The following is a 13,244-nucleotide window of genomic DNA, read 5'->3' as shown; positions in this document are numbered from 1 at the left end:
GCCAAATTTATTTTACTTATCACATACAAGAAACATAAAATTGCTTTTTCAAAATGTTATCAAAGTTTCTGAAAGATTACTCAGTTTCTGTACTTATTCTGTCACCAACCAGTAACAAACAGTTCTAGGCTGGGCATCGGTCCACAGAACACACTTTGAGAAGTGCTGGACTATACCACCACTCTCTAGGTTGAAAATTTAAGTTGAGTTATTGCTGGACTAAATGTGCAAGATGCCATTCTCTAGTGTCAGTTACACTTCCAGGGAACTTCAGTCAAGTGTGTCTGACTTGAACTTATTCTGCTAGTTCTCAGCAGTCTCGCATACAGCATTTTTCTTAATAATTGGAACATTTCCATACATTGTAAATAAAGACGTTTACTATTTCTAGAATTTTAAATTACCTTGCCTTCATTCTTGCATTCATTCTTAACTTCATCTTGAACTCCTGGAATATGGAAACTGTGGAAAACTGAAATAATAATGATTGAAACAATTTAGAATTGTAGGGTAATAAGGCAATTTTGTGAAAAGCAAGTGGAACTAACTTTCTCAAAGACCTTTGCACCAAGAAAATTCCATTCCCCAATTGTTCCACAAAAGATAGCATGAAGACTGAGATTCACCTGCAGGCTTGCTTAAAAGGCATATGCAGGGACACCACCACAACGCCGCTGATTCAGAAGCATTTTAGTGAAACCTAAGAATTCACATTTTAAATGAAGCAACCCATCTAATTTTTAATGATTAAGAACTAATACATTAGTTAACAAAAGTACATTTGCAGCACAAAATTATTCTCTTACTTCTAATAAAAGGCCATTAAAAATTCTCTTTTTTCATTTTTACATTCTTTTAGAGCATCATAACTACTTAGTTATTAGATAACATCGTGTTATCTGTGTACTTAGTATGTACTTCAATCGGATGTCTTACATCTTGTCTTCTTTCAATTAAGGTAGCTTGAAATATTTTGAAAATAAACACTTTTTCATTTTTTTGTAATCTCTTTTACAGAAATTGGCAGGAAAAATGTGAGATACACATCAGGAGAAGAGGTGTAACGACTGGTTTAAGGAAAATGACACTTGTCCTAGAATAGCCAGAAATCACTTGGGATTCGTTTAGTTCTGGCTTAGTGGGAGAACTGATCAAATGAATCTAGAAACTGAGTTATCAGCACTGAGTTGGTTCTGAAAATTCAGTGTGATGGGAGCATTAAGTCACAGTACAATTTCATCCTACCTTGCTGAGATCCTGTGATCAAAAGGGCATGTCTTTATGTTGACATAGCAGACTCTGAATTCATTTGACTCTATTGGGAAATACTGAGGTTTGTTTTTGTTTTTGTTGTACCCTTTCCTTGCTTCAGAACAAAATGATTACATAAGAATTACATCTTTGAGATCAAGATGGCATGAACCAGGACCAAAAAAGAGAATACTTAAAGCCTCCATTTTTTGAATGACTGTTATGTATCAAATATTTTATGTACATTATTTTGTTTAATCTTCACAACTCTGCAAAGAGGGTGTTAGGATCTCCATTTTATAAACAGAGAAATGGAAGATCAATGAGGGTAAGGAGCAAATCTGAAATTCCACAGCAAGTCAGAGACAGAGTCAGAATTGAAACCAGCTCTACTTTACTCCAAAGTCTGTGCTGGGTCCATAACATAGTGAGGACTCCTAAGCGAGATGGGTTTTACTAGTATTCCTTTGCCTCAGCAGTGCTTACTCATACATAGATTTAGGAGCCTACTGATTATTACCTATGCTCTATCCAGAATTATACTGCCTAGATATAAAAGAGCTTAGATACAATCACAAGAGCTGGGGTACCAGGGAAATCAACATAGCGTATTTGTACAAGAGCTCAACCAACCATCTGTTTAGGCACCAGAGAGCCCAATAAACATATCTGACATTCAGCTACTTAGCCTGATTCCATAATGGCGGTTCCCTATAGTTCTCACTAATTGAAAGAGACCTGGTAGAAAGAAGGCTTTCTAAGTCAATGAGATTGTTTCTGGATTTTCACCAGTAGAATCATCTATTTCATGAGGCCAGAAAAATCCTGAGATATAGGTCAGTGGCACTATCTCAAAGCATAGAGCTGTGCAGTTGGGCAAAAAAGAATCATCTAATACTTCTTATTTTTTCCTTGACTAAATTCAAAGGCAAGCTTCAGGACACGAATTGAGTGAGTTCCTTGAGTATCAAATGCATTAATAAGACAGTGCTCACATATGCAAAACCTAAACTGCCCTTAAAACTTTATTCTGCCTTAGACTTTTGCATTGCCTACCCTACAAAGATATGCCTCTTGTCTCTCAGGGGTCAAGCAAGAGAAATGGAATGGACCGGCACAACTTGACTTCCTTTAGACAAGACTTGGCAATGAATACTTCTTTAGGCCACAGGTAATCCTAAACATTTTACTACCAAATATCTCTTTTCTTGTTTTCCCCCCAGAATGCGAAAGTCCATCAAACTGCATTTAATAAACCAGTTTTCAATTCCTTATGAATAAGATAGGACAGCCAATCAGAGTTTAGTCAGAGTAAAGAACTGTTGCCTTAGATAGCCCGCATGCAAGGAAATAAACATTTTTCCACTGGGCTCCTTGGAAAAGTGGAGTGGCTCTCTGTCCCCAACTCTCCCATCATCATCTATTACCTGCCTCAGCATGCAAGGGAAACAGCATCAGACGATAAGTCATTATGTTCCATATCATCTTTCCCTCTTTTTCTTGGCCAATAGAAAGCCCAGAAAAAGCCCATGTTGTGCTCAAATGCTATAGTTTTCCTCAATTAGGAGATTTTATGGTATTATTTTTCAATTAGTTTTGGAGGCTTTTCCTCTTTAGGAAAGCAATACATTAAATGCAATGTGATATTCTGGCTTAGATCCTGAGATAGAATATTAGTTAATAAACTGGTGAAATCCAAATAGAATCTGTAGCTTAGTTAATAGTAATGTATACGCATGTTAATATTTTAGTTTTAACAAATGTAGCACCGCTATATAATATGTTAATATTAAGAGAAACTAGGTGAAGGGTATATGGGAACTCTACTTTCTTTGCAAATTTTCTGTAATTCTAAAGTTATTCCAAACTAAAAAGTTTATTTAAAAAATGCATAATTACTTTAGAAAATACAGATAAGTAGAAACGTGAAGAAGTAATAGCTCAAAGATGACCTGCCAAAATTTTGGCACTTCCAGATATTTTTATATGAAGAGATATCTTTAATTCATGTTCCACATATTATCTTCAACTATGTTTTTTACTTAATAGTATGTGGTGAGTATACTTGCATGTCAAATATTAATGTAGAACATTTATCCCTTCAACGTTCAATCATATTAACTGCGTATTTCCTACAAAATATCTACATGGTGTTGCATTGCTCAGATCTATCTTAATTTTTTGGAACATTTGTAGAATTGAAATTTGAAACAATTGTAGATTTTTTATATCGTTATTTTTAATTACTTAAAAATATGCCATGGGAGGACAAATTTCTGTTTACAGTTATAATTTTATTATCTTAAAAATTCCCATGAAATTATGCTTTGGGTTAACAGGTATGCCCATTTTGCAAAGAAGTATGAGAACGCCAATTTTTCTATATCCTTTCCCACATCAAGTATAATTATTTTATATGAGATAATTTAAAAATATTTTTCAATTCAACAGGCAAAAAATGGTATATCATGCTTTTAACTCAGTTTTCTTGACAATATACTGAGGTTAGACATATGTTAGTATGTTTACTATCCATTTGTACATCTTCTTCTGAATTTGCTGGCTTAACTTTTTCCACTTGTATTACTGGGGTGTTTACCATTTTGATTATTGACTTGTAAGATGTATATGTATATATATATCATGTTAGCCCTTTGTCTAACACATATGTGACAAATATTTCCCACAAAATTTTATTTGCAAATTTATTTTCTCCTTTACGCTTTCTGCCCTTACCATGCGTAAAAAAAATCCTAACCCACATCAAAAATACATTTACACATATTCACGCAAAGGCACAATTTTTTTTTTCTGATCGTATTTTGTGGGAATTTTTTACATATATGTCTTTAATTCTTCCATCTGGAACCTATCCAAATGAATAAGGAGCAGGGACATCCCAAAGGGATAAACCAGCATTAATTTGAAATGTCACCTTTGATAACATTAAATTCTTATATATACTTATGTGTGTTTCTTAACTTTCCATTGTGTCTCCACTGATACATTTGTTGCAATAATTATTGTAGGTGGATAGAAGGTTTTAATACCTTCTAGCAGTACTTTCTGTACTTCATTCTTTATCAAAGTGCAAGGCCCTATTTTCATAACTTTGAAGTCTCTAGATGAGGGTTAGAAGCGTTTTATCAAGTTTCAACAAATCTTATGGAATTCTGCTGAGAATTGACGAATGAATACATCAATAAGAACAGGCTGGACATCTTTACAATTTGAATCTTCCTGTCTAAGATGAGAATATGAATCTCACTCCATTTTTTCCCAAATCTCTATTAACGTCCTCAGTAAAGCTACATATTTTGCTTTATATGATTCCTAACCCATTTTAAAATCTTTTCTTATTGGTGTGAATTGGACCTTTATCCATTCTATTGACAACTATTTCTACTCTTGTCCTCATGCGGTCTTCTGTCACCACAGCAGCAGCAAGAGTGATCTTTCTGTAAAAGAAATTCAAATCATGTCGCTTGAAGCAGCTGTACTCAACCCTCACTGTACGTTAGAGCCACGAGGAGCATTTAAAAATCCGCATGCTCAGGCCTTACTCTGAACCAACTAAATCAGAATCTCTGGGTGTGGGAGTAAGGCACCATTCTTTTAAAAGCCCCCCACATTCTACCAATGTGCAGCCAACCTTTGTCCCCCGAGTAAAAGCCAAAGTCTTATCTGGAACAGTGCTGTGTAAACTTTAATGTCTGAGAATTGTCTGGGGACCTTGTTAAAGTGCAGATTGTGATTCAATAGGTCAAGGTAAGACCTGAGATCGTGCATTTCTCACATGCGATCGTGGAGGCTGATGCTGCTGGTCCTCACATTGCACCTGAGTAGCACAAGGCCCCCTGTGTTCTGGTTCCCTGCTATTTGTCTAACTTCCCCTACTGCTCTACCACTTATGCACTCTACTTCCGCACTTCTTACCATTCCACATGCAAGCCAGCCACACACACACTCCTCTCCATTCTCAGCATTTGCACTGGTTGTTCTCCCCACCAAAAAATTCCCTTTCTCCAGGGCCAGCTGGGTGGTGGAGGGGCTAAGTTCACGTGCTGTGCTTCAGTGGCCTGGTTTCACTGGTTCAGATCCCAGGCACGGACCTACGCACTGCTCATCAAGCTATGCTGTGGCAGGCATCCCACATATAAAGTAGAGGAAGATGGGCACGGATGTTAGCTTAGGGCCTGTCTTCCTCAGCAAAAAGAGGAGGATTGACAGTGGACGTTAACTCAGGGCTAATCTTCCTCAAAAAAAAAAAAATTCCTTTACTCCAGCTGCTGCTGGTTACCAAGCACCACTGAGGAGGTGAATGGATCCCAGGCCCTTTCCATCTCTTACCATCAGGAATCTGTGCACCAGTTAATTGTGGTGCTTACTATTCAAAATTGACTATATATTCATTAGTGAATTTCATCTGTCTTTCTCTTCGTCATTCTTACCTCTGCCAAAATAGTGTCTGTATTATAATGATTTGGTAAAATAAACAGATTAAGTACACGGACATTGTGTCTTCCTTAATGTTTTGAAAAAATTATAAAATTTTCTGGACTCAACACCATTCTGGAACAAATTAAATTTCTTCTATAAATTAAAGGTCTTTTCCTCATCTGCTGGTGTAATGGATGGCCCTCTCTCTCAGATCTAACAGTGGGAGTGTAGATTGACTGACCAAGTCGCTAAGCCCATCCTCAGTATCTAGCAAGCTTATACACTGTGCACTTCTGCTTCTTGATAAGCTTATATGTCACTTTAGTTTTCAAAAATTGGAGCTGGAATTTCTCACTACCCTGTCCTTTTACACATCTCACTCTCTACGACCTCTTCTCTCTGTTAAGACTTCCCTTAACATTTGTGTTTACCTAATATTTCGCGCCTACAATAGTTGGGGTGAAAAAAAGAAAATATTGGGGTTTCCTGAGGGTTCCGCACCCCGGTAAGGCATTGTCCTATTTAGTAGCATCTGCTTAATAGACTTGGCTAAAATGCATATCTCGAATGCCTATTAGGATTTAAACAATGGTGTTGGGAAAACAAAGAATCAACAGGGGTCAGTAAACTTGCTTTCCAGTTAAAAAGTACATTTTAGGTAAAATGACCAATGATCTCATCTGTGAATTTTAATCATAAGCATAAATGCCTGTGGTTGCTAAATACCCTTGAACATAGAGAAAACAATTAACTGTCACTTGAGCCTAATAAGGAAAGCTAAAATCACCAACAGGTTTCTGGAATGCTCAGCTCTGCTCGTCTCTCTAACGTGACTGAGAGGTCTGTGTCTCACGCGCCACACGTCGGGGCTGTGAGCAACAAAGCTTCAGAGACAGAATCCGTGTAAGTTTAAGCATAGCGATTCTCCCTAGAAGCTCATGGCATGAAAGAATTTAGAAATTCTCTTTTTCCTGTCCCAAGGTCCACACTGCCCCCAACCCTCTCCTCTGTGCCAACAGACCAGGCATATTCTTTCTCCACCAAAAGATCTGTAAACATTGAGTCATCTGTATGGATAACTTTCCTTACATGTCGTTTTATTTTTTTAACCAGAAAAAAGTAAAACCACAATTTAAACTAGTAGCAGCAGCCCAAAATTAATGAAAAACTGAAGAAGAAAAACTAGAATTTGAGAAAATCTGCGGTGACAAATCACCCCACACAGAGTGGAGATGAAGGGGAGAGGATGTTATGAGGAATTACAAACAGAGGTAAGAACTATTTTTAAGAGAACCTTATGAAACACCTTATAATTCATTTCAATTGCCTCTAATTTTAGATAAGAAGTCAATATGAGATCCATGGCACTTTGGTCAGAAAATTGTGTGGGAATTAGGTCCAGTGAATCTGGACATGTTCCGTCCTTAATTTAGGAAATAATTAAAGATGTGGACACCCACACACACACATTTGATCATATAACTGCCATCATAATAGAACATCATAGCCAAAATAATGAAAGCATTTATTCTGGTCTACTGGGTGTTTGGAGAATAAATATACACAATAGCTGTGCAGGGCCCTGTGGCTCAGGGGAAACAGAAAGTAGTAAAGAAAGCATTTCCGCCTACTGGCAGTAAGAGAGATCAGTGTCTGATTTGCAACCCACGTCCCCAACAACATCCTGAGATGGAGAATTACTCTACCCCTTTCCATTCCGCAAGGCCTTCTCAGAATGAATGCATTAGGTTGCATCCATTAAATTGTTTTCAATTTCACTAACAACAACAAAACTTTTCCATGAAGGGCAAGATAGCAAATAATTTAGGCTTTATGGGCCACATGGTCTCCATTGCGACTGCTCTGCTCTGGATTGTAACTGGACAGAAGCCAGGAAGAATGTGTAAATGAATGAGGATGGCTGTGTTCCAATAAACTTTATAGACACTGAATTTAAATTTCATATAATGTTTTGTGTCACAAAATATGCTTCTCCCTTTTTTTAACCATTTGAAAATGTAGGAGTTGTTCTTAGCTCATGTGTCCATACAAAAATAGGTGGCAGGCAGGATTTGGCTCATAGGACCATAATATGCTGACCCATTCTCTAGCAATACTCAAAATTTATCACATTAACAACTGCCAAGCCACTTAGCAAAATGCAATTCCTCCTTATCATTTTTCAGTGTCATTAAAGCAAAGAGGGGATGAGGGAAGAAGAAGAGAGAAAGAAAAAGAAGAGAGAGAGAGAAAGAAAGAGACATAAAAAGAAGGAAGGAAGAATAAGGGAGAGAAGAGAGGAAGAGAGAGGAAGGGAAGGGAAGGGAAGAGAAGAAAGAGCAGGAGAGAGGAAGGGGGAAAACTCCAGAGAGCAGGAAAGTTGCTCATATTTCTCCTCAGCCAAGAAACCTAAAGTCTTAATCTTGGTCATGGGAACGTGTCCTGGTTTTGATCACTGGTTGTACTTCTCTTATATGCTGGTAGATGAATGTAATCTACTCTTCTTTGTGGTCTTGGTATTAAAAAATTGCACTTATATTTGCCATTCCAATTGAAATGCTCACTGCCTCCTGAAAGCTACTGGCCTTCTGCAGAGTGAAATGATCTGAGATAACTGGCATGGCGTGACAACTTGGTTCATATGTCAGTTCTGCTGACTACTAGCTGGATTATCCTGAGTAAGGTAGTTAATCTCTAGATAGTTTTCTCATCTTTAAAATGAGATAGTGATGCTCAAAACAATCCATCTAGCCATACTGGGGTGGAGCTGCTGAATCGTGGCCCTGTTAATGCTCTAACTTAAAAAATTGTAGGAAAATTTAAATGAGAGTTACATAAGTAAAATTTCTAGAAGAGCAGAGTTGCTTAATAAATTAGGACCATCGTTATTGTCCTTTTAAAGGTACATGTAAAAATCTGACATTTTACAAGCAAGAGTACAATAGAAGTATGATTCCTGTAACCAGAAAGTTAGAGACTGAATACTGTTCAGATCAAGTGTTGCTAAGCTAATAGACAAGTAGGTGAAACTCCTATTTCTTAAAACAGTGTTAATGTTATTAATGGTGCTTCCAGAGATGGGGAAGTAAATTACATGGAGCCATATTGGTGGGTCATTTTCATGAGACATGCAGAGGAGGGAGGAAATATCAATGCCTGCCAATTGCTTTGGATTTATATCAAAATTGGCATGAAAGTCTTATTTGAAAAGAAAAAAGAAATAATATCAAATAAATTTGTGGTTTTAAGAGAGAATAAGAGCAAAGACAATCTTGTTCGTTTTCCTGGAAGCTTAATAACTAATTTGGCTCTTGGTTTGTATTAGAAAAAAAGCACTAGTTAAACACAAGGTAGTTCGTATCTGTGAGTCATAGGAAGTTCTGTAGTACAGGAAAATTATATCATGTAATTTTATGATCTACTGGGCAGTAATTCACTTAATAAAGACACAGATGTATACTTTGCCACATAGAAAAAAGTTTCAAGTGTTCCCATCATAACTTAGAAAGTTTTTAGATTTTAGTTCTTCTGGACTGTTTCTCCTTTATTCCTACAGCAAATTTAACTTTTATAGGATAAAAAAATAAACTTTATGGAAAAACCACTTTACTTAGTTACCAAAATCTGTAGCCACTTCCTAGAGCTATAATCCAAGCCAGAGAAGCATATCAAGAGGGGGATAAAGGTTTTTAACAACTTGGAAAACATCTTGGATATAAGTATTTCAGTTCAAATAAAGGTAACATCTAAGTGTACCATTTGGGAAGAAAAGTAGTGTCATTTTTTACTAAAAATCATAAACCAAACTAAAACATCTAGTAAAAAATATTAAAGATACTGTATGGTAACTCTAATTCCTTAGGATAGATAATATATTCCTCAGGGAATAAAAACACATTTACTCAGCATTACTTTGTAATATCAATAACGATAAAAATGTGGGCAATTAAACCTACATGGCCACAACTTGCATATTCACCTATGGCATGTAAAGAGCTTGGAAATTGTCACTCTCATCTTTACAACAATTAAAAGGTGAACAAACTGAAAATCAATGTTTTTTCTTGGATGCACAAGACAACTTTTATGGCAAACTGCCACCATGAAATCTGACGAGACAGGCAACTGCAGACAACTACAGCGGGTATCTGCTTACGCTGAGCAGAAGTCTCCGGAGCCATGAACTGGTAGGAGCACTTAAATGACAACTTTGATGAATTCCTGGAAGCTAAATGTAGACTAGCACGAATGAAAGAAACTCCTGGAAGCCACAGTCTCATGGGAGTGCTGCACTTTCCTGGGCTTTTTTTTTCTTTCTTTCTTTCCAGAAAACACACAAGGCTGTCACTGTGAACATCCAAAGAAGATGGCTCTGTCAGGGGTCAGGAAAGAATAAACGTTGCAAAATACACCCAGGGCCTTCTCCATAACAAGGTCTACCCTCCAGAAGAAAAGACTTTACCAGAGCCTTATCCCATGTGGAGTAAGGCCATTTCTCTGACTCAAGCCCTCCGAAGCCCCCTGTCTAACCTAAAGAGGGGAAAGCTAAGACATTTTTGAAGGTCATTGCCCAAGGAGACAAGCCCATTAAAAGACTGAGTTTTAATCAAAAGACTGTGGAATGCTTGACCTCCTCCATATCTTACAGAATACCAACAGGTCTCTAATGTAATACAGTGGAGCACAGCTCAAAGAGCACTAAGAGATGGTCTGTAACTCAGAAAGAGTTCTTAGGGAGGCCCAAACAAAAGAAGGGAGATATAATCAAGGACACTACAGGAATTTGAAACCTCTGGCAGCTACAGCTATAGAAAATATCAAACACAATGCAGCCCCTACCCAGATTAACATACGAGAACACAATAGAGGCCTATTTACCTCAATTTCTATTACTCAATAAATTGTTGGTTTTCAACAAAAATTTAGAAGGCATGCTAAAAAGCAAGAAAAAAAACCAGTCTGAAGAGACAACCCATGCATCAAAATCAGATTCAGATAAGACTCAGATCTTGGAATTATAAGACAGGGAATTTAAGATACCTCTGATAAAAACAGACAGCCTGTGAGAATTGACAAATAACAGAGAAAGAAACTCTAAGAAGAATAAGAGGAAATACTAGATGTCACAAAAACTCTACCTAAATGAAGAATGCCTTTGATGAGCTTATTGGTAGACTGGACACAGCAGAAGAAAGAATCAATGAGCTTAAAGATAGGTCAATAAAAGCTTCCCAAAAACAAATGTAAAGAGAAAAAAAATGAATAAAAAAAAGAAAAGAATATCCAAGATCTAAATAAATGGAGAAATATTCCATGTTCATAGACTAATAGACTCTATTATTAAGATGTCAATTTTTCTCAACTTGATCTATAGATTCCACACAATCTCAATCCTAGAAAACTATATTTTAGATATCAAAAAATTTATTTTAGGGGCCGGTCCCGTGGCCAAGTGGTTAAGTTCATGCACTCCGCTTTCAGCAGCCCAGGGTTTCGCTGGTTCGGATCCTGGGCGCAGACATGGCACTGCTCATCAGGCCACGTTGAGGTGGTGTCCCACATGCCGCAACGAGAAGAACCCACAACTAAAAATACACAACTATGTGCTTCGGGGGATTGGGGGAGAAAAAAAAAAGCAAGGAAAATAAAAGAAGACTGGCAACAGTTGTTAGCTCAGGTGCCAATCTTTAAAAGAAAAATTTCATTTTAAAGTTTATATGAAAGGCAAAATGTGTAGAATAACCAACACAATTCTGAAAAAGAACAGAATTGAAGGATACACGCTATACTATTTCAATGGTTACTATAAAGCTACAATAATAAAGGCAGTGTGGTATTGGCAGAAGAAGAGACAGATAATCAAAGAAACAGAATAGAAAGAGAAGAAACAAGCCCACGCAAATATAGTTAAGTAATCTTTGACAAAGCTGCAATGGCAATTCAACGGAGAAAAGATGACCTTTCAATGAAGGCTGCTGGAACAATTGAATATCCATATACAAAATTGTTTTAAAAAAGAAACATAGATAAGGACCTTACGCGTTTCACAGAAATTAACTCAAATGGATCATAGGCTAAATGCAAAACTCAAAACCATAAAACTTCTAGAAAAAAACTAAGTGGCCCTGAGTTTGGTGATTGTTAAGGTACAAAGCAAGAAGCATGATCCAAGAAAGAAGAAATTGATAGGTTGGACTTTATTAAAATTAGAACATCTGCTCTGTGAAATACAATGTTAAGAGAATAAAAATACAAACCACCAACTGGGACAAAAAATATTTTCAAAACACATATCTGATTAAATACTTGTAGCCAAAATATGCAAAGAACTGTTAAATTTAACAATAAGAAAATAAACAACCCAATTAAAAAATGGACAAAAGATCTGAACAGGCATCTTAACAAAGAAAATATACAGATGGCAAGTAAGTATGTTAAAGATGCTGAATGTCATTTTTCATTAGGAAGTGCAAATTAAAACAGCATATCTCTTAGAATGGTTAAATTTTAAAAATACCAATTTCCGGCAAAGTGTGGAGCACAGGGAATCTCATTCATTGCTGGTGGAAATGCAGAACGGTACAGCCAATTTGGAAGTCAGTTTAGTAGTTTCTTACAGAGGAAACCATAGTCTTATCAAATAACCCAGCAATTGCACTAAAATATATTTACCCAACTGATTTAAAAACTTATACTTACCTGAAAACCTCCACATGCATGTTTACAGCAGCTTTATTCATAATTGCCCCAAAGGAGAAGCAGCTAATCCATTCTTCAGTAAGTGGATAAATAAACAAACTGTAGTGAATCTATATAATGGAATATTATTCAGTAATCAAATGTAGGTTTTATTAGTATTCAAGTATGGCAAGGCCAACAGATTAGCAGATGACTGCCATCGGAAAGATAGCTTGTTATACAGATCTCAAGAGGAAGGGTCATGGCACACCACTCAGGGCCAGGTGGGGAAGCAGCAGGGTCAGTCAGGAGGCAGAGGAAGTGAGGGGCAAATGTGAGCAAGAGCCTTTATTGTGGTTTTTGAAGGAAGGATGAGCAAGCCAGGGTAAGTAGATTAAATAGTTGGAGGATAAGCTAATTTGAATATTTTCAGCAGGCTCTGGGGTGTAAGCCTGTCCCTTGTTGTCTGGGACCTGGTCCTGGTACCAGGTTAGGGCAAGGAGATAGTGGCCTGAATGTGAGAGCCCAACAAGGAAGGTGGTTGAGGGTATGGGTTCTGGATTGGTTAGTTTGCATATGAAATGCATGCTCATAGGCGATTTGTTTTCTATCTCTAGGAAATAGCTAACCCTTGGAGGGGCACTCCCGCCAGAATCAGCAAGCTTCCAAGATGCCAAAGTATCACATATGGAAACTAGGAAACATGGCTATTAAAATATGAAGCCATGCAAAATCATGGATGACTCTTAAATACACATCGCTAAGTCAAAGGAATCAGCCTGAGAAAGCTGTATGATTAAATGACACGACATTCTGGACAAGGCAAACTATAGAGATGGTTAACAGATAAGTGGTTATCAGAAGTCTCTGAATAA

General features: G+C 37.1%; 1 long non-coding RNA gene across 1 annotated transcript in view; it reads right to left on the bottom strand.

The window, feature by feature from the left end:
- Positions 1-404: 404 nt before the first annotated feature.
- Positions 405-13,244, bottom strand: part of LOC138923264 (uncharacterized) — a 75,029-nt gene continuing 62,189 nt past the window's right edge. The window contains exon 3 of the long non-coding RNA XR_011436656.1: positions 405-472. This is a non-coding gene — a long non-coding RNA (uncharacterized lncRNA). The remainder of the gene's footprint in view (positions 473-13,244) is intronic.

This window comes from Equus caballus, chromosome 2 (assembly GCF_041296265.1).
Source record: "Equus caballus isolate H_3958 breed thoroughbred chromosome 2, TB-T2T, whole genome shotgun sequence".
NCBI classification, from domain to species: Eukaryota; Metazoa; Chordata; class Mammalia; order Perissodactyla; family Equidae; genus Equus; species Equus caballus.
Note: the sequence above shows the minus strand (reverse complement) of the source record. Positions and strands in the feature narration are given on the sequence as shown.